The sequence below is a fragment of the Balaenoptera physalus genome, assembly GCF_965194825.1.
Source record: "Balaenoptera physalus genome assembly, chromosome: X".
In the NCBI taxonomy this organism is placed as follows: domain Eukaryota; kingdom Metazoa; phylum Chordata; class Mammalia; order Artiodactyla; family Balaenopteridae; genus Balaenoptera; species Balaenoptera physalus.
This window is the reverse complement of record NC_138903.1, coordinates 49,854,204-49,873,208: the sequence shown is the minus strand read 5'-3', so window position 1 is coordinate 49,873,208 and position 19,005 is coordinate 49,854,204. Positions and strand designations below refer to the sequence as shown.

Genomic DNA, 19,005 nt, shown 5'->3' with positions numbered 1-19,005 from the left:
TTTCTAGGGTGGTGCCCTGAAATGCTTAAGTCTGTGAGTCTTTTCCTTATCCCTCATATTTGGGTCTGCTTTCTGTGCTTGCACACTAGCAAATACCAGCACTCACTGTCTACAAGAGTACATGTGAGGACCTGGCCATTGGAGGGTAAAGAGAGTGAAGGTGAGATGGGCAGAGCATTTGGGGTGCCTGTGTGCCAGTTTGGGTGTTCTTCAAGTGAGCATCCCCAGCAATTCATGGGCAGGATTCTTGATGGTGTCTAAGAATGGGTTAATAGGAAGAACAATGAAGAAGTTAGCAGTGTTTCTTTGATGAGTTCTGAGCCCTGGTTGCTATGCTCCCAGCCTCTCCTAACCCCTCAGCCTTGCAGATCACCTTAGTAATCTGGGTAAGGTGAGAAAGAATGGGGTCTTTTGGGCAGCATCTTGCATGTCCGGGAAAGCCATTCACCCACATCTCTCACTTTCCCTTATGGGAAAAATTGTGTGTTGAGGGGATCTCCCTAGGCACTGAGTCATGCCACCTTGAGAAAGGGATGATATGGGCAAAGTGAAGTTGTTCCTCTTACCCTCTTCAATGCACCTATTCTCAGACTTTTTTGCTCCAACAGTGCTCTGGAACTTCTCCACTGGACTCACGGACTCTCACAAAGGTACTCTCATCTGTGGGTAATGGACAAAATCAATGTTACATGGAGAAATGACAGTAGAGAACTCCTCTTTTACCATCTTCCTGTCATCACTCCCTTAAAGCAAATTGTAAAAATCAGTAATTTGGAAAGGACAGTCAATTCAACAATTGGTTCTGGGAAAATTATGTCCACATGTAAAATAATGAAGTTGGACCCTTACCTTATATCATATACAAAAATTAACTCAAAATGGATTAAAGACCTAAATGTAAGAGCTAAAACTATCAGACTCTTAGAAGAAAACATAGGGGGAAAGCTTCATGAAATTGGATTTCACATTGATTACTTGGATATGACACCAAAAGCTTAGGCTACAAAAGAAAAAAACTAAATACATTGGATTTCATCAAAATTTAAAAATTTTCTGCACAATCAAGAGAGTGAAATGAAGACCCACTGAATGAGAGAAAATAATTTCAAATCATATATCTTATAAGAGATTAGTATATAAAGAACTCCTACAACTCAAAAACAACAACAAAATAACCCAATACAAAAATGGACAAAAGAGTTGAATAGACATTTTTCCAAAGAAGGTATATCAATGGCCAGCAAGCATATGAAAATATGATCAACATTACTACTCACTAGAGAAATACAAATCAAAACCACAATGAGATAACACTTCACATCCATTGGGATGGTTATTATCTTAAAAAATAAGAAAATAGATGTTCATGAGGATGCGGATAAATTGGAAACCTTGTATATTGCTGATGGGAATGTAAAATTGTGCAGTCATTGTGGAAAATAGCATGGTGGTTCCTTAAAAATTTAAACATGAAATTACTATATGATCCAGCATCCACTCCTAGGTGTATACTTAAAAGAATTGAAAGCAAGGAGTCAAACAGATACTTGTACACTAATGTTCATAGCAGCATTATTCACAATAGCCATAAGGTATGAACAACCCAAATGTCCACTAATGGATGAATGGATAAATAAAATACAGTATATGCATACAATGGAATTTATTCTGCCTTAGTTTAGTTAGCATCTGGAAGAATGAAATTCTGATATATGCTAAAACATGGATGAACGTTTAACAGACACAAAAGGACAAATGTTGTATGATTCCACTTATATGATATACTTAGAAAAGGCAAATTATTCAATAATAGAGACAGAAGGTAGAGATTACCAGAGGCTGGGGGGGAAGGAGGAAGTGGGAAGTATTGATTAATAGGTAGAGAATTTCTGTTTGGGATAATGAAAAAAGTCCGGAAATGTATAATGGTGATGGTGGCACAACATTGTGAATGTACTTAATTGTATTCTTGAAAATGATTACTAAAAAAATCATATGCACATGGATTAATATCAATATTTGGCAGTACCTATCTGTATGAAAAGACATTTTCAAAGGTGAAATACATAAAATCTCATTGCAAATCATCATTGACAGACACATTTCAATTGATTTTGGTAATAAGAACAATAACTTTGAAATATTACCTTAAAAATTTAATTCTTGGATGAAGGTTGTCAAAAAGTACAGACTTCCAGGTATAAGATAAATAAGTACAACATGTACATGTACAGCATGATGACTATATTTAACACTGCTGTATGATATATATGAAAGTTGTTAGAGTAAATCCTAAGAGTTCTCGTTACAAGGAAAAAATTTATTTTCTTTTTTTTGCGTTTTCTTTTTTTTGTATCTCTATGGGATGGTGGATACTAACTAAATTTATTGTGATAATCGTTTTAATATGTATGTAAGTCAAACCATTATGCTGTATACTTTAAACTTATAAGGTCATGTATGTCAATTATATCTCAATAAAACTGGAAAAAATTTAAAAATCAAATAAGAAAAATATTTATATATATATCACTATTTTAAAAATTTTAATTCTTCTCAATATTAAACCTGTATTACAAAAATGATACTCAACTATAATAATATTATCATTAAAATTATAATATATTATTATTAGAATTTCATCAATAAAATATTTATGGGAATAAATATCAATAATTTGCCTTTTGCTCTCTCCTTCATCTGGAGAGCCAGTGAGCCCACAGGGAATATGGTACTGCACTTCTCTTTGCCATAGGTTCTCTCTCTATGGGAGAGAACAATTTTGCTAGTACCGTCTACTTCTGAGTGGGCATGAGTATCTGGAACTTCCACCATCAGAAATCTAATACTTCATTTTAAATCATGAAGTCTCTAAGTATATTCTGCTAAAAGTAAATAACTGGGGAACTTCCCATCTATATAAGATGATATAGACCTATTTTTCGTTGCTCCCATCCACTAAGCACAACTATAAACCCTTGAAATTATTCAAGAGACAACCAAAGGAGAAATCTGCGGTAAGAAGGTAGTAAGAAAAAGGTGAACTTGTTTGTGACCTCAGGACTAGAGAAACATGTCAGCAGGCCATCTTATGTCCCCTTCCCACACACAACAAAAGAAGATGACCCAGAACCAGCATTTCCTAACCTTCAACCTAGCAACAAAAGACAACCCAAGTAAGCAATTATACTCCAATAAAGATGTTAAAAAATTCTAAAAAGACAACCCAAGTAGGCACATTTCTCTCCTAGATTAAAAGGGAATTCTTCTGACACCACCAGCAAGGGGGAATCCATTGGGAGCCCCACCAAGTATAAGAGGTCAGGGGAAGTCCTCTTCTTCCCTGCAGGTCCTGAGACTACTAAGAGATACCCAGGTGGACAGACAAAACTAGGAAGAGAGACTGAGCCACAGTAAGCATCCTGGACTGAGGGGCTTCTTTTTCCCCATTGGTCATGAGGTTCCCTTCACTCTGAGATTATTAGACCAGGCAAGCAGATCCCCCTTCAATCTTACAGGCCTGAGAATCTCACTTGCCCAGAGAAGCCAAGGGGCACAAATAGAGGAATCCCACCCCAAAAAGCATCTGGCTCAGGAAATACTCACCATCACCCACTGCAGGGCATCATTTCCCTCCACAACAAGTGCCTTCAAGGGAAGTATCTTTGATCTTGTAGCCATAAGACTTCCCTTTTCCACCTGGGGACCAGGAAACCTAGAGACACCCAGAAGCCTGGCCTGGGGAAACCCTTTCTGCCACTTCAGGTTCCACCAGCAGGGTCCAGTGACGGCCCTAATGGCACCAAGTCAATCAAAATAAGACTAGAACGACTGTTAAACTGTCATTAAAACCACAGGCAACCAAAGTAGGCATGCTAAACTGAAACAAAGTAAATGCCTTCTGAAATAAATTATATTAAGGTAGTAGACAAAATTTTCAGGATACAATAGAAAATCACTCGTCATGCCAAAAGCCAAGAAAATCACAACTTGAATAAGTAAAGGTAATCAACTTATACCAACGCTGAAATTTTGAATTGGTGGAATTATCGGGCAAAGATTTTAAAGTAGCCATTATAAAAATGCTTCAAAATTCAATTATAAATTAAATTCTCTTGAGATAAAAAATAGAAAATTTCAGGAAAGACATAGAAGCTATTAAAAAATTGAAATTATAGTACCAACAATAAAAAAACAGAATTTTTTTAGAAAAAGAATTATTTATTTGTTTGTTTATTTTCTCAAGGCCTATGTTTTTGCTTTGTGTTTATCCATTTTAAATATAGCAGTGTGTACATGTCAATCCTAAACTTCCTAACGATCCTTTCCCCCAACCCTTGTCCCCTGGTAACCATAAGTTCATTCTCTAAGTCTGTGAGTCTGTGAGTCAGACTCACAAATGATACATATAAGTTCATTTGTATCATTTATTTTTAGATTCCTCATATAAGTGATATCACACGATATTTCTCTTTCTCTGTCTGACTTACTTCACTCAGTATGACAATCTCTAGGTCCATCCATGTTCCTGCAAATGGCATTATTTCATTCTATTTAATGGCTGAGTAATATTCCATTGTATATATGTACCACATCTTTATCCATTCCTCTGTCGATGGACATTTAGGTTGCTTCCATGACTTGGCTATTGTAAACAGTGATGCAATGAACATTGGGGTGCACAGATCCTTTCAAGCCATGTTTATTTCCGGATATATGCCCAGGAGTGTGGTTGCAGGATCATATGGTAGCTCTATTTTTAGTTTCTTAAGGAACCTCCATAATGTTCTCCACAGTGGCTGTACCAATTTACATTCCCACCTGCAGTGTAGGGGGGTTCCCTTTTCTCCACACCCTCTCCAGCATTTACTGTTTGTAGATTTTTTGATGATGGCCACTTTGACTGGTATGAGGTGATACCTCATTGTAGTTTTGATATGAATTTCTCTAATTATTAGCAATGTTGAACATCTTTTCATGTGCCTCTTGGCCATCTGTATATCTTCTTTGGAGAAATGCCTATTTAGGTCTTCTGCCCATTTTTTGATTGGGTTGTTTGTTTGTTTTTTTCTTCATTGAGCCACATGAGCTGCTTGTAAATTTTGAAGATTAATCCCTTGTTAATCGCATCATTTGCAAATATTTTCTCTCATTCTGTGGGTTTTTTCATTTTGTTTGTGGTTTCCTTTGCCGTGCAAAACCATTTGATTTTCTTTAGGTACTATTTGTTTATTTTTGTTTATATTTCCATTACTCTAGGAGATGGATCAAAAACCATATTGCTGCAGTTTATGTCAAAGAGTGCTCTGCATATGATTTCCTCTAAGAGTTTTATAGTATCAGAGTTTATTTTTGTGTATGCTGTTAAAGAATGTTCTAATTTCATTGTTTTTTACATGTAGCTGTCCAGTCTTCCTAGCAAAAGTTATTGAAGAGACTGTCATCTCCATTGTACAGTCTTGCCTCCTTTGTTGTAGATTAATTGACCATAAGTGCATGGGTATATTTCTGGGATTTCTATCCTGTTCCATTCATCTATATTCCTGTTTTTGTGCCAGGACAATACAGTTTTGATGACTTTAGCTTTGTAGTATAGCCTTAAATCAGGGAGCCTGATTCCTCCAGCTCCGTTTTCTTTCTCAAGATTGCTTTGGCTATTCGGGGTCTTATGCGTCTCCATACAAATTTTAAGATTTTTTGTTCTAGTTCTGTCAAAAATGCCATTGGTAATTAGATAGGGATTGCATTGAATCTGTAGACTGCATTGGGTAGTATAGTCTTTCTGACGATATTGATTCTTCCTATCCAAGAGCACGGTATATCTTTCCATCTGTGTCATCTTCGATTCCTTTCATTAGCATCTTATGGTTTTCAGAGTACAGGTCTTTTGCCTCCTTAGGTAGGTTTATTCCTAGGTATTTTATTCTTTTTTGATGCAATGGTAAATGGGATTGTTTCCTTAATTTCACTTTCTGATCTTTCATTGTTAGTGTAGAGAAAGCGAAATATTTCTGTGTATTAATTTTGTATCCTGCAACTTTACCAAATTGATTGATGAGCTCTAGTAGTTTTCTGGTAGCATCTTTAGGATCTTATATGTATAGCATCATGTCATCTGCAAACAGTGACAGCTTTACTTCTTTTTTTTTTTAAACATCTTTATTAGAGTATAATTGCTTTACAATGGTGTGTCAGTTTCTGCTTTATAACAAAGTGAATCAGTTATACATATACATATGTTCCCATATCTCTTCCTTTTTGCATCTCCCTCCCTCCCACACTCCCTATCCCACCCCTCTAGGTGGTCACAAAGCAAAGAGCTGATCTCTCTGTGCTATGCAGCTGCTTCCCACTAGCTATCTATTTTACGCTTGGTGCTGTATATATGTCCATGTCACTCTCTCACTTTGTCCCAGCTTACCCTTCCCCCTCACCATATCCTCAAGTCCATTCTCTAGTAGGTCTGCATCTTTATTCCCGTATTGCCCCTAGGTTCTTCTGACCATTTTCTTTTTTTTCTTTTTTTAGATTCCATATATATGTGTTAGCATATGGTATTTGTTTTTCTCTTTCTGACTTATTTCACTTTGTATGACAGTCTCTAGCTCCATCCATCTCACTACAAATAACTCAGTTTCGTTCCTTTTTATGGCTGAGTAATATTCCATTGTATATATGTGCCACATCTTCTTTATCCATTCGTCTTTTGATGGACACTTAGATTGCTTCCATGTCCTGGCTATTGTAAATAGAGCTGAAGTGAACATTTTGGTACATGACTCTTTTTGAATTATGGTTTTCTCAGGGTATATGTCCAGTAGTGGGATTGCTGGGTCACATGGTAGTTCTATTTTTAGTTTTTTAAGGAACCTCCATACTGTTCTCCATAGTGTCTGTATCAATTTACATTCCCACCAACAGTGCAAGAGGGTTCCCTTTTCTCCACACCCTCTCCAGCATTTATTGTTTGTAGATTTTTTTGATGATGGCCATTCTGACCAGTGTGAGATGATATCTCATTGTAGTTTTGATTTGCATTTCTACTTCTTTTCCAATTTGTATTCCTTTTATTTTTTTCTTCTCTGATTGCAGTGGCTAAGAATCCCTAACTATGTTGAATAAAAGTGGCGAGAGTGGACACCCTTATCTTGTTCCTCATCTTAGAGGAAATACTTTCAGCCTTTCACCATTGAGTATGATGTTAGCTGTAGGTTTATCATTTATGGCCTTTATTATGTTGAGGTAAGTTCCCTCTGCTCACCCTCTGGAGATTTTTTTTATCATAAATGTGTGCTGAATTTTTTCAAAAGCTTTATCTGCATCTATTGAGATGATCATATGATTTTCATTCTTTAATTTTTTGATGTGGTGTATCACACTGATTAATTTTGGGATATTGGAAAATCCTTGCATCCCTGGGATAAATCCCACTTGATCATGGTGTATGATCCTTTTAATGTACTGTTGGATTTGGCTTGCTAGTATCTTGTTGAGGATTTTTGCATCTGTGTTCATCAGTGATATTGGCCTGTAATCTTTTGTGTGTGGTATCTTTGTCTGGTTTTTGTATTAAAGTGATGGTGGCTTCATTGGATGAGTTTGGGAGTGTTCCTTCCTCAACAATTTTTGGAATAGTTTCAGAAGGATGCATATTACCTCTTCTATAAATATTCAATAGAATTCGTCTGTGAAGCCATCTGGTCCTCCACTTTTGTTTGTTGGGAGTTTTTAATCACAGTTTCACTTTCACTACTTGTGATTGTTCTTTTCATATTTTCTATTTCTTCCTAGTTCAGTCTTGGGAGATTGTACCTTTCTAAGAATTTGTCCATTTCTTCTAGGTTGTCAATTTTATTGGCATATAGATGCTTGTAGTAGTCTCTCATGGTCCTTTGTATTTCAGTGATGCCCGTTGTAACTACTCCTTTTTCATTTCTCATTTTATTGATTTGGGCCTTCTCCCTTTTTTTCTTGATGAGTTTGGCTAAAGATTTATCAATTTTGTTTATCTTATTAAATAACAAGGTTTTAGTTTCATTAATCTTTATTATTGTTTTCTTCATCTCTATTTCATTGATTTCTTTTTTAAAAACTTTTTATTTTATATTGGAGTATAGTTGATTAACAATGTTGTGATAGTTTCAGGTGTACAGCAAAGTGATTAAGTTATACATATACATGTATCTACTCTTTTTCAAATTCTTTTCCCATTTAGGTTCTTACATCATATTGAACAGAGTTACCTGTGCTGTACGGTAGGTCCTTGTTGGTTACCCATTTTAAATATAGCAGTGTGTACATGTCAATCCCAAACTCCCTAACTATCTTTTCCCCCCACCCTTCCCCCCTGGTAACCATAAGTTTGTTCTCTAAGTCTGTGAGTCAGCTGTTTTAATATAAATAAGTTCATTTGTATCATTTCTTTTTAGATTCCTCATGTAAGTGATATCATATGATATTTCCATTTCTCTGTCTGACTTACATCACTCAGTATGACAATCTCTAGGTCCATCCATGGTACTGCAAATGGCATTATTTCATTCTATTTAACAGCTGAGTAATATTCCATTGTATATATGTACCACATCTTCTTTATCCATTTCTCTGTCAGTGGACATTTAGGTTGCTTCCATGTCTTGGCTATTGTAAACAGTGCTGCAATGAACATTGTGGTGCATGTATCCTTTGAAACCATTTTTTTCTCCAGATATATGCCCAGGAGTGTGGTTGAAGTATCATATGGTAGCTCTATATTTAGTTTCTTATGGAGCCTCCATACTGTTCTCCACAGTGCCTGTACCAATTTACCAACAGTGTAAGAGTTCCTTCTCTCCACACCCTCTCCAGCATTTATTGTTTGTGGATTTTTTGATGATAGACATTTTGACTGGTGTGATGTGATATCCAATTATAGTTTTGATTTACAATTCTCTAATAATTAGTGATGTTGAACAGCTTTTCATGTGCCTCCTTGCCATCTGTGTGTCTTCTTTGGAGAAATCTCTATTTAGTTCTTTTGCCCATTTTTTGATTGGTTTGTTTGTTTTGATGACATTAAGCTGCATGAGCTGTTTATAAATTTTGGAGACTAATCCCTCTGGATCACATCATTTGCAAATATTTTCTCCCAATCTGTGGGTTGTCTTTTCCTTTTGTTTATGGTTTCCTTTGCTGTGCAAAAGCTTTTCAGTTTGATTAGGTCCCATTTGTTTACTTTTGCTTTTATTTCCATTATCCTGTGAGACAGATCAAAAAAGATATTGCTGCAATTTATGTCAGAGTGTTCTGCCTATATTTTCCTCTAAGCGTTTTATACTGTCTGGTCTCACATTTATGTCTTTAATCCATTTTGAGCTTATTTTTGTGTATGGTGGTAAAGAATGTTCTAATTTCCTTTTTTTTACATGTAGCTGTCCAGCCTTCCCAGCACCATTTATTGAGTAGACTGTCTTTTCTACATTGTATAGTCATGCCTCCTTTGGCATAGCTTTTTTAAAATAAATTTATTTATTTATTTGTTTGTTTGTTTGTTTTTGGCTGCATTGGGTCTTTGTTGCTGCATGCGGGCTTTCTCTAGTTGCAGTGAGTGGGGGCTACTCTTCGTTTCAGTGTGCAGGCTTCTCATCGAGGTGGCTTCTCTTTGTTGCAGAGCACGGGCTCTAGGTACGCAGGCTTCAGTAGTTGTGGTTCGTGGGATCTAGAGCACAGGCTCAGTAGTTGTGGTGCATGGGCTTAGTTCCTCCGTGGCATGTGGGATCTTCTTGGATCAGGGCTTGAACCCATGTCCCCTGCATTGGCAGGCAGATTGTTAACCACTGTGCCATCAGGGAAGTCCCCTTTGTCATAGCTTAATTGACCATAGGTGTGTGGGTTTACTTCTGGGGTTTCTCTCCTGTTCCATTAATCTATATTTCTATTTTTGTGCCAGTACCATGCTGTTTTGTTGACTATAGCTTTGTAGTATAACCTTACGTCAAGTAGCCTGATTCCTCCAGATTTGTGTTTCTTTCTCAAGATTGTTTTGGCTATTTGGGGTCTTATGTGTCTCCATACAAACTTCACGATTTTTTGTTCTAGTTCTCCAAAAATGCCTTTGATAATTTGATAGGGATTGCACTGTATCTATAGATTGCCTTGGGGTGTGTAGTCATTTTGACAATATTGATTCTTCTAATCCAAGAACATGGTATATCTTTCCATCTGTTTGTGTCGTCTTTGACTTCTTTCATCAGCATCTTATAGCTTTCAGAGTACAGATCTTTTACCTCCTTAGGTCGTTTTATTCCTAGGTATTTTATTCTTTTTGCTGCAGTGGTAAATGGGAGTGTTTCCTTAATTTCTCTTTCAGATTTTTCGTCGTTAGTGTACAGGAATGCCAGAGATTTCTGTGCATTAATTTTGTATCCTACAACATTAACAAATTCATTGATGAGCTCTAGTAGCTTTCTGGTAGCATCTTTAGGATTCTCTATGTATAGTAACATGTTGTCTGCAATGACAGTTTTGCTTCTTTTCCAAATTGGGTTCCTTTTATTTATTTTTTTCTTCTCTGATTGCCATATCCAAGACTCCCAAAACTATATTGAATAAAAGTGGCAAGAGTGGACACCCTTATCTTGTTCCTCATCTTAGAGGAAATGCTTTCAGCTTTTCATCTTTAAGTACGATGTTAGCTGTAGGTTTATCATTTATGGCCTTTATTACATTGAGGTAGGTTCCTTGTATGCCCACTTTCTGGAGAGTTTTTCTCATAAATCGGTGCTGAACTTTTTTCCAAAGCCTTATCTGCATCTATTGAGATAGATGATCATGTGGTTTTTATTCTCCAATTTGTTGATGTGGTGTATCACACTGATTGACTTTGGGATATTGAAAAATCCTTGCATCCCTGAGATAAATCCCACATGATCATCATGTGTGATCCTTTTAATGTATTATTGGGGTTGGATTGTTAGTGTCTTGTTGAGGATTTTTGCGTCTAGGTTCATCAGTGATATTTGCCTGTAAATTTCTTTTATTGAGGTATCATTGTCTGGTTGGTATCAAGGTGATGGTGGCCTCATAGAATGAGTTTGGGAGTGTTCCTCCCTCTGCTATATTTTGGAAGAGTTTGAGAAGGATAGGTGTTAGCTCTTCTCTAAATGTGTCATAGAATTCACCTGTGAAACCATCAATTCCTTGACTTTTGTTTGTTGGGAGTTTTTAAATCACAGTTTCAATTTCAGTGCTTGTGCTTGGTCTTTATATTTTCTATTCCTTGTTCAGTCTTGGAAGGTTGTACCTTTCTAAGAATTTTTCCATTTCTTCCAGGTTGTCCATTTTACTGTCATATAGTTGCTTGTAGTAGTCTCTTATGATCCTTTGTATTTCCATGGTGCCAGTAGTAACTTCTCCTTTTTTATTTCTAATTTTATTGATTTGAGTCCTCCTCCTTTTTTCTTGATGAGTTTGGCTAAAGGTTTATCAATTTTGTTTATCTTTTCAAAGAACAAGCTTTTTGTTTCATTGATCTTTTCTAATGTTTTCTTAGTCTCTTTTTCATTTATTTTTGCTCGGATTTTATTATTTCTTTCCTTCTACTAACTTTGGGTTTTGTTTGTTCCTCTGTCTCTAGTTGCTTTAGGTGTTAAGTTTTGGTTGTTTATTTGAGATTTTTCTTGTTTCCTGAGTTAAGACTGTATTGCTATAAACTTCCCTCTTAGAACTTCCTTTGCTGCATCCCACAGGTTTTGGGTTTTCGTGTTTTTATTGTCTTTTGTCTTTGTACATTTTAAATCCGCTTTGATTTCTTCAGTGATCCATTGGTTGTTTAGTAGCATACTGATAAGCCTCCACGTTTTTATGTTTTTCACAGTTTTTTTTCTTTTTTTGTAGTTTATTTTTAATCTCATAGCATTGTGTTCAGAAAGGATGCTTCATATGATTTCAATTTTCTTAAATTTACTGTAGCTTGCTTTGTGGCCCAGCATCCTGGAGACTATTCCATGTGCACTTGAGCAGAATGTATATTCTGCTGCTTTTGGATGGAATGCTCTATAAATATCAATTAAGTCCAACTGGTCTAATGTGTCATTTAAGGCCTGTGTTTCCTTAATTATTTTCCATCTGCTTGATCTGGGCATTGATGAAAGTGGGGTGTGAAAGTCCCCCAGTATTATCGTGTTACTGGTGACTTCTCCCTTTATGGCTGTTAATATATGTAATATTGAGGTGCACGTAAGTTGGGTGTATATATATTTACAATTGTTGTATCTTCTTCTTGGATTGATCCCTTGATCATTATATAGTGTCCTTCCTTGTCTCTTATAACATTCTTTATTTTAAAGTCTATTTTGTCTGATATGAGTATTACTACTCCCACTTTGTTTTGATTTCCATTAGCATGGAATACCTTCTTCCATCACCTCACTTTCAGTCTGTATGTATCCCTAGGTCTGAAGTTGGTCTCTTGTAGACAGCATATATATGGGTCTTGCTTTTGTACCCCCTCAGCCTGTCTATGTCTTTTGGTTTGAGCATTTAATCCATTTACAGTTAAGGTAATTATCAATATGTATGTTCCTATTGGCATTTTCTTAATTGTTTTGGGTTGTTTTTGTAGGTCTTTTTTCTTCCTTTCCTTATTTGGTCTCTTCTCTTGTGGTTTGATGACATATTTAGTGTTGTGTTTGAGTTGCGTTTTCTTTTTTGTGTGTGTATTTGTTGTAGTTTTTGGGTCTGCTGTTCGCATGAGGTTTTGATATAGCAGTCGACAAATGTACAAAGTTGTTTTAAGTTGCTGGTCTCTTTCTCGCCTAGAGGAGTTCCTTTAGCTTTTGTTGCAAAGCTGGTGTGGTGGTGCTGAATTCTCTTAACTTTTGCTTTTCTGTAAAGCTTTTGATTTTTCCATCATATCTGAATGAGAGCCTTGCTGATAGAGTATTCTTGGTTGTAGGATCTTCCCTTTCATCACTTTAAATATATCATGCTACTCGCTTCTGGCCTGCAGAGTTTTGGCTGAGAAATCAGCCGATAACCTTATGGGAGTTCCCTTGTATGCTATTTGTCATTTTTCCATTGTAGCTTTTAATATTTTTTCTTTGTCTTTAATTTTTCTCAATTTGATTACTGTGTGTCTTGGCATTTTTCTCCTTGTGTTTATCCTGCCTGGGACTCACTGTACTTTCTGGACTTGGATTACTGTTTCCTTTCCCATGTTAGGGGATTTTTCAGCTATTATCTCCTCAAATATTTTCTCAGGTCCTTTCCCTCTCTCTTCTCCTTCTGGGACCCTTATAATGCGAAAGTTTGTATGTTTAATATTGTCCCAGAAGTCTCTTAGACTGTCTTCATTTCTTTTCATTCTTTTTTCTTTATTATGTTTCACAGCAGTGATTTCTACCATTCTGTCTTCCAGGTCACTTATCCGTTCTTCTGCCTCAGTTATTCTGCTATTGATTCCTTCTAGTGTATTTTTCATTTCAGTTATTGTATTGTTCATCTTGATTTGTTTGTTCTTTAGTTCTTCTTGGTCTTCGTTAAACATTTCTTGCATCTTCTTGATTCTTGCCTCCATTCTTTTTCCAAGATCCTGGATCATCTTCATTATCATTATTCTGAATTCTTTTTCTGGAAGGTTGCCTATCTCCTCTTCTCTTAGTTGTTTTTCTGGGGTTTTTATCTTGCTCCTTCAACTAGGACATAAACCTCTGCCATTTCATTTTGTCTAACCTTCTTTGATTGCATTTTTTTGTTCCTCAGGCTGCAGGATTGTACTTCCTCTTGCTCCTGCTGGCTGCCCTCTGGTGCATGAAGCTATCTAAGAGCTTTGTAAAGCTTCCTGATGGGAGGGACTGGTAGTGGGTAGAGCTGGGTCTAGTCCCTCTCTTGGGCAGAGCCATGCTCAGTAAAACTTTAATCCACTTGTGTGCTGATAGGTGGGGCTGTGTTCCCTCCCTGTTGGTTGTTTGGCCTGAGGTGACCCAGCACTGGGTCCTACAGGCTGTTTGGTGTGGCTGATGGCCACTTCCAGGAGGGCCTTCACCAATGAGTACTTCCCAGAACTGCTGCTGCCTGTGTCTTTGTCCTTGCATTGAGCCACAGCTGCCCTCCATCTCTGCAGGCGACCCTCCAATACTAGCAGGTAGGTCTGGCCAAGTCTCTTATAAAGTCACTACTTTTTTCCCCCTGGGTCCTGGTGCACACAGGACTTTGTGGGCACCCTCTCAGTGTGGAGTTTCTGTTTTCCCCAGTCCTGTGGAAGTCCTGCAATCAAATCCACCTGTCCTTCAAAGCCAGATTCTCTGGGGACTACTCCTTCTCTTGCCAGACCCCCAGGCTGGGAAGCCTAAGTTGGGGCTCAGAACTTTCACTCCAGTGGGAGAACTTCTGTGGTATAATTGTTTTTCAGTTTTGGGGTCACCCACCTGGCGAGTATGGGGTTTGATTTTATCAAGAGTTCACCCCTCCAAGCACCTCACTGTGGCTTCTTCTTTGTCTTTGGATGTAGGCTATCTTTTTTGGTAGGTTCCAGCATTTTTTTGGTTGATGGTTGTTCAGCAGTTAGTTGTGATTCTGATATTCTTATATGCATGTCCTCCTACTATGTCATCTTGAGCTAAGCTCTCTATTTCATTTATTTCTGCTCTGATTTTTATGATTTCTTTCCTTCTACTAATTTTGGGTTTTGTTTGTTCTTCTTTCTCTACTTATATTAAGTTTAGGGTTAGGTTGTTTATTTGAGATTTTTCTTGTTTCTTGAGGTAGGATTGTATTGCTATAAACTTCCTTCTTAAACCTGCTTTTGCTGTATCCCATAGGTTTTGGATCATTGTGTTTTCGTTTTCATTTGTCTCTGGGTATTTTTTGATTTACTCCCTAATTTCTTCAGTGATCCATTGGTTGATTAATAGCATGTTGTTTAGCCTACATACGTTTGTGTTTTTTACAGTTTTTTTCTTGTAGTTGTTTTCTAATCTCATAGCATTCTGGTCGGAAAAGATGCTTGGTATGATTTCAATTTTCTTAAATTTACCGAGGCTCACTTTGTGGCCCAGCTTGTGATGCATCCTGGAGAATGTTCCCTGTACACTTGAGAAGAATGTGTATTCTTCTGATTTTGGATGGAATGCTCTATAAATATCAATTAAGTCCACCTGTTCTAGTATGTGATTAAGGCCTGTGTTTCCCTATTGATTTTCAGTCTGGATAATCTGTCCATTGATGAAAGTGGGGTGTTAAAGTCACCCACTATTATTGTGTTACTGTGGATTTCTCCTTTTATGGCTGTTAGTATTTGCCTTATATACTGTGGTCCTCTTATATATATTTACAATTGTTATATCTTCTTCTTGGATTGATCCTTTGACCGGTAGGAAGTGTACTTCTTTGTCTCTTGTAACAGTCTTTATTTTAAAGCCTATTTTGTCTGATATGAGGATTGCTACTCCAGCTTTCTTTTTATTTCCATTTGCATGGAATACCTTTTCTATTCCCTCACTTTCAGTCTGTATGTGTTCCTAGATCTGAAGTGGGTCTCTTGTAGACAGCATATATACAGGTCTTGTTTTTGCATCCATTCAGCCACTCTGTGTCTTTTGATTAGAGCCTTCAATCCCTTTACCTTTAAGGTAATTATTGATATGTATGTTCCTATTACCACTTTCTTAATTGTTTTGTGTTTGTTTTTCTTGGTCTTTTCTTCTCTTGTGTTTCCTACCTAGAGAAGTTCCTTTAGCATTTGTTGTAAAGCTGGTTTGGTGGTGCTGGATTCTCTTAGCTTTTGCTTGTCTGTAAAGCTTTTGATTTCTCTCTCGAATCTGAATGAGATCCTTGCTGGGTAGAATAATCTTGGTTGTAGGTTTTGCCCTTTCATCACTTTAAATATATCCTGTGACTCCCTTCTGGCCTGCAGAGTTTCTGCTGAAAAATCAGATGATAACCTTATGGGGATTCCCTTGTCTGTTATTTGTTGCTTTTCCCTTGCTGCTTTTAATATTTTTTCTTTGAATTTAATTTTTGTTAGTTTGATTAACATGTGTCTTGGTGTGTTTCTCCTAGGGTTTAGCCTGTATGGGACTCTCTGTGCTTCCTGGACTTGGGTGGCTATTTCTTTTCTCATTTTAGGGAATTTTTCAACTATAATCTCTTCAAATATTTTCTCAGACCCTTTCTTTTTCTCTTCTTCTTCTGGGACCCCTATAATCAAATGTTGGTACATTTAGTGTTGTCCCAGAGGTCTCTGAAACTGTCTTCAATTCTTTTCATTCTTTTTTCTTTATTCTGCTCCTTGGAAGTTATTTCCACCATTCTATCTTCCTGCTCACTTATTCATTCTTCTGCCTCAGTTATTCTGCTATTGATTACTTCTGGTGTATTTTTCATTTCAGTTATTTTGTTGTTCATCTCTGTTTATTTGTTCTTTAGTTCTTCTAGGTCTTTGTTAAACATTTCTTGTATTTTCTTGATCCGTGCCTCCATTCTATTTTTGAGATTTTGGATCATCTTTACTATCATTACTCTGAATTCTTTTTCAGGTAGGTTGCCTATTTCTTCTTCATTTATTTGCTCTTGTAGTTTTTTACCTTACTCCTTCGTCTGTAACATATTTTTGGTTGTTATTGTTTTTCACGGGTAAGACTGTGTTCCTGTCTTACTGGTTGTTTGGCCTGAGGCTTCCAGCACTGGAGTTTGCAGTCAGTTGGTTTGAGCCGGGTCTTGGTGCCAAGATGAGGACCTCTGGGAGACCTCACTCAGATTAATATTCCCTGGTTGCTCTGGGGTTCCTTCCGTCCCCTTAGGTGTCCAAGGTCCCCCACCAGCGCCTGGTAGGTGCCCTAGCTGTGAGGAGACACATACTCCACGTCCTCCTACTCCACCATCTTGACTCCTCCCCCCATGCCCATTACTTTGAACTCTTTATAAGGTAAACTGCTTATCTCCTTTAATTTTTTTCTGAAGTTTTATATTTTTTATTGAAGTATAGTTGATGTACAATATTATGTAAGTTACAGATGTACAACATAGTGAGTCACAATTTTTAAAGGTTATACTCCATTTATAGTTATTATAACATATAAAATATTGGCTTTTTTATAACATCTTTATTAGAGTATAATTGCTTTACAATGGTGTGTTAGTTTCTGCTTTATAACAAAGTGAATCAGCTATACATATACATATATCCCCATATCTCCTCCATCTTGTGTCTCCCTCCCATCCTCCCTATCCCACCCATCCAGGTGGTCAGAAAGCACCAAGCTGATCTCCCTGTGCTATGCAGCTTCTTCCCACTAGCTATCTATTTTACATTTTGTAGTGTATAAATGTCCATGCCACCCTCTCACTTCATCCCAGCTTACCCTTCCCCCTTCCCATGTCCTAAAGTCCATTCTCTACGTCTGCATCCTTATTCCTGTCCTACCCCTAGGTTCTTCAGAACCATGTTTTTTTTTTTTAAATAGCCAGGACATGGAAGCAACCTAAGTGTCCATCAACAGGTGAATGGGTAAAGAAGATGTGGCACATATATACAATGGAATATAACTCCGGCATAAAAAGAAACGAAATTGTGTTATTTGTGGTGAGGTGGATGGACCTAGAGTCTGTTATACAGAGTGAAGTAAGTCAGAAAGAGAAAAACAAATAACATATGCTAACACACATATATGGAATCTTAAAAAAATAATAAAATAAAATAAAATATTGGCTTTTTAAAAATTTGGGGTATATTCCTCTGTTTCCTCATTTTGCTTAACTCTGTGTTTGTTTCTATGTATTGGATGAAACAGCCACCTCTCCTGCTCTTGAAGGAGTGGCCTTATGTAGAGGATAAACCTTACTGTTCAACCTTGCAATAGCTCTTGGTTGTCTCTTGAACCTTTGTTATTATCCAAGAGCCTATTTTATTTTTATTAGCTTCCAGTTGTTGAGGGTGTGCTAAGACCAGTCAGTGTCCCAAAAGAGGGGAGTTAGTCAGCATTTAGAATCAAGGTGATTGGAAGCCAGACCCTCAGGCAGCAGCTTTTAAAGTATGCAAATATATGCAGTCCAATGGAATTGCAAGTGTATGTCCTGCTGGCCATCGGAACAGGAGATCTGAAGGTGTCTCCTGGGTGACAGTCACAAAAACCAGGGCTCCAGATGAGTGTACAAGCTTTTTCTCTGGGAGATACTGGTGAGATGTAGTGAGTCCGAGGGAGAGCACAGAGATGGCATCCTCTGGCCTACATTCCCTGAGAGCACCTCGGTAGCTGTCTAGATGCATGCCAAAACTGAAGACTGCCTCTTAGACCAAAGCTCCAGGACAATAAACAGGCCTCTTTCACAGAAAGACTGGGGGTGTGTTTTAGTCTGCCATCTGTGCTGTGCCTTGGAGGTGGCAAACTGCCAAGAACTGTCTCTCCAATTGTTAGTTTCCCATGGAATCCAAGGACACAAGACCCTTTGACTTCTAGAAATAGGTAATCATGGAGCTACCCCTGGGCTGCAGCTGCAAAAACTGGGACACGATGTATAAACCAGGACAGCAGATGTGTATAAAACTCCCTTCGAGTTTATACTGGTGGTCTGTAGAGCATGGCAGAGGGAATGTGAAGATGTCACCACACAGAGGGAAAAAAATGTTCTAAAATTTCAAAAAAAGATGGTGCCCACCAACTTCAGCAAGGCACATGGAGAGTGTGAAAATGGCACCCACCAGTGCCTCCATCTGCAGAGAGTATCCCAACAGTTCCCAGCCCCTCAGGCTGATGCTTTAAGATTAGCTAATGAATCTCTTTCACACAAAGTCTGGGTACTTTTTAAACAACTACTTCTGCACTTAGCCCTGAAGCAAGTGAGTCTGTGAATGAACTCTTTAAGAGACGTTTTCTCAGCTCACTACAGCCCTGTGCATCTCACGGACATGGGTCCCATTCGTTTTCATAGCCAGTTGTTTCTGGGGCTTGTCTTCCAGGTACAGGTCTTAAAAGTTGGGGTGCCTGATGTGGGGTACAAACCCTTCCCTCCTCACTGAGAGTGATGCTC

General features: G+C 37.6%; 1 protein-coding gene across 4 annotated transcripts in view; it reads right to left on the bottom strand.

Moving 5' to 3' along the window:
• The window catches only part of KLF8 (KLF transcription factor 8), a 349,664-nt gene that overhangs the window by 315,510 nt on the left and 15,149 nt on the right, over positions 1-19,005 (bottom strand). For all 4 annotated transcript variants that reach the window (XM_082444996.1, XM_082444998.1, XM_082445000.1 and 1 more), the window contains exon 1: positions 1-19,005. This exon is cut by the window's left edge; it is cut by the window's right edge and continues 15,149 nt beyond it. The gene's annotated coding sequence lies outside the window, so the exon portion shown is untranslated.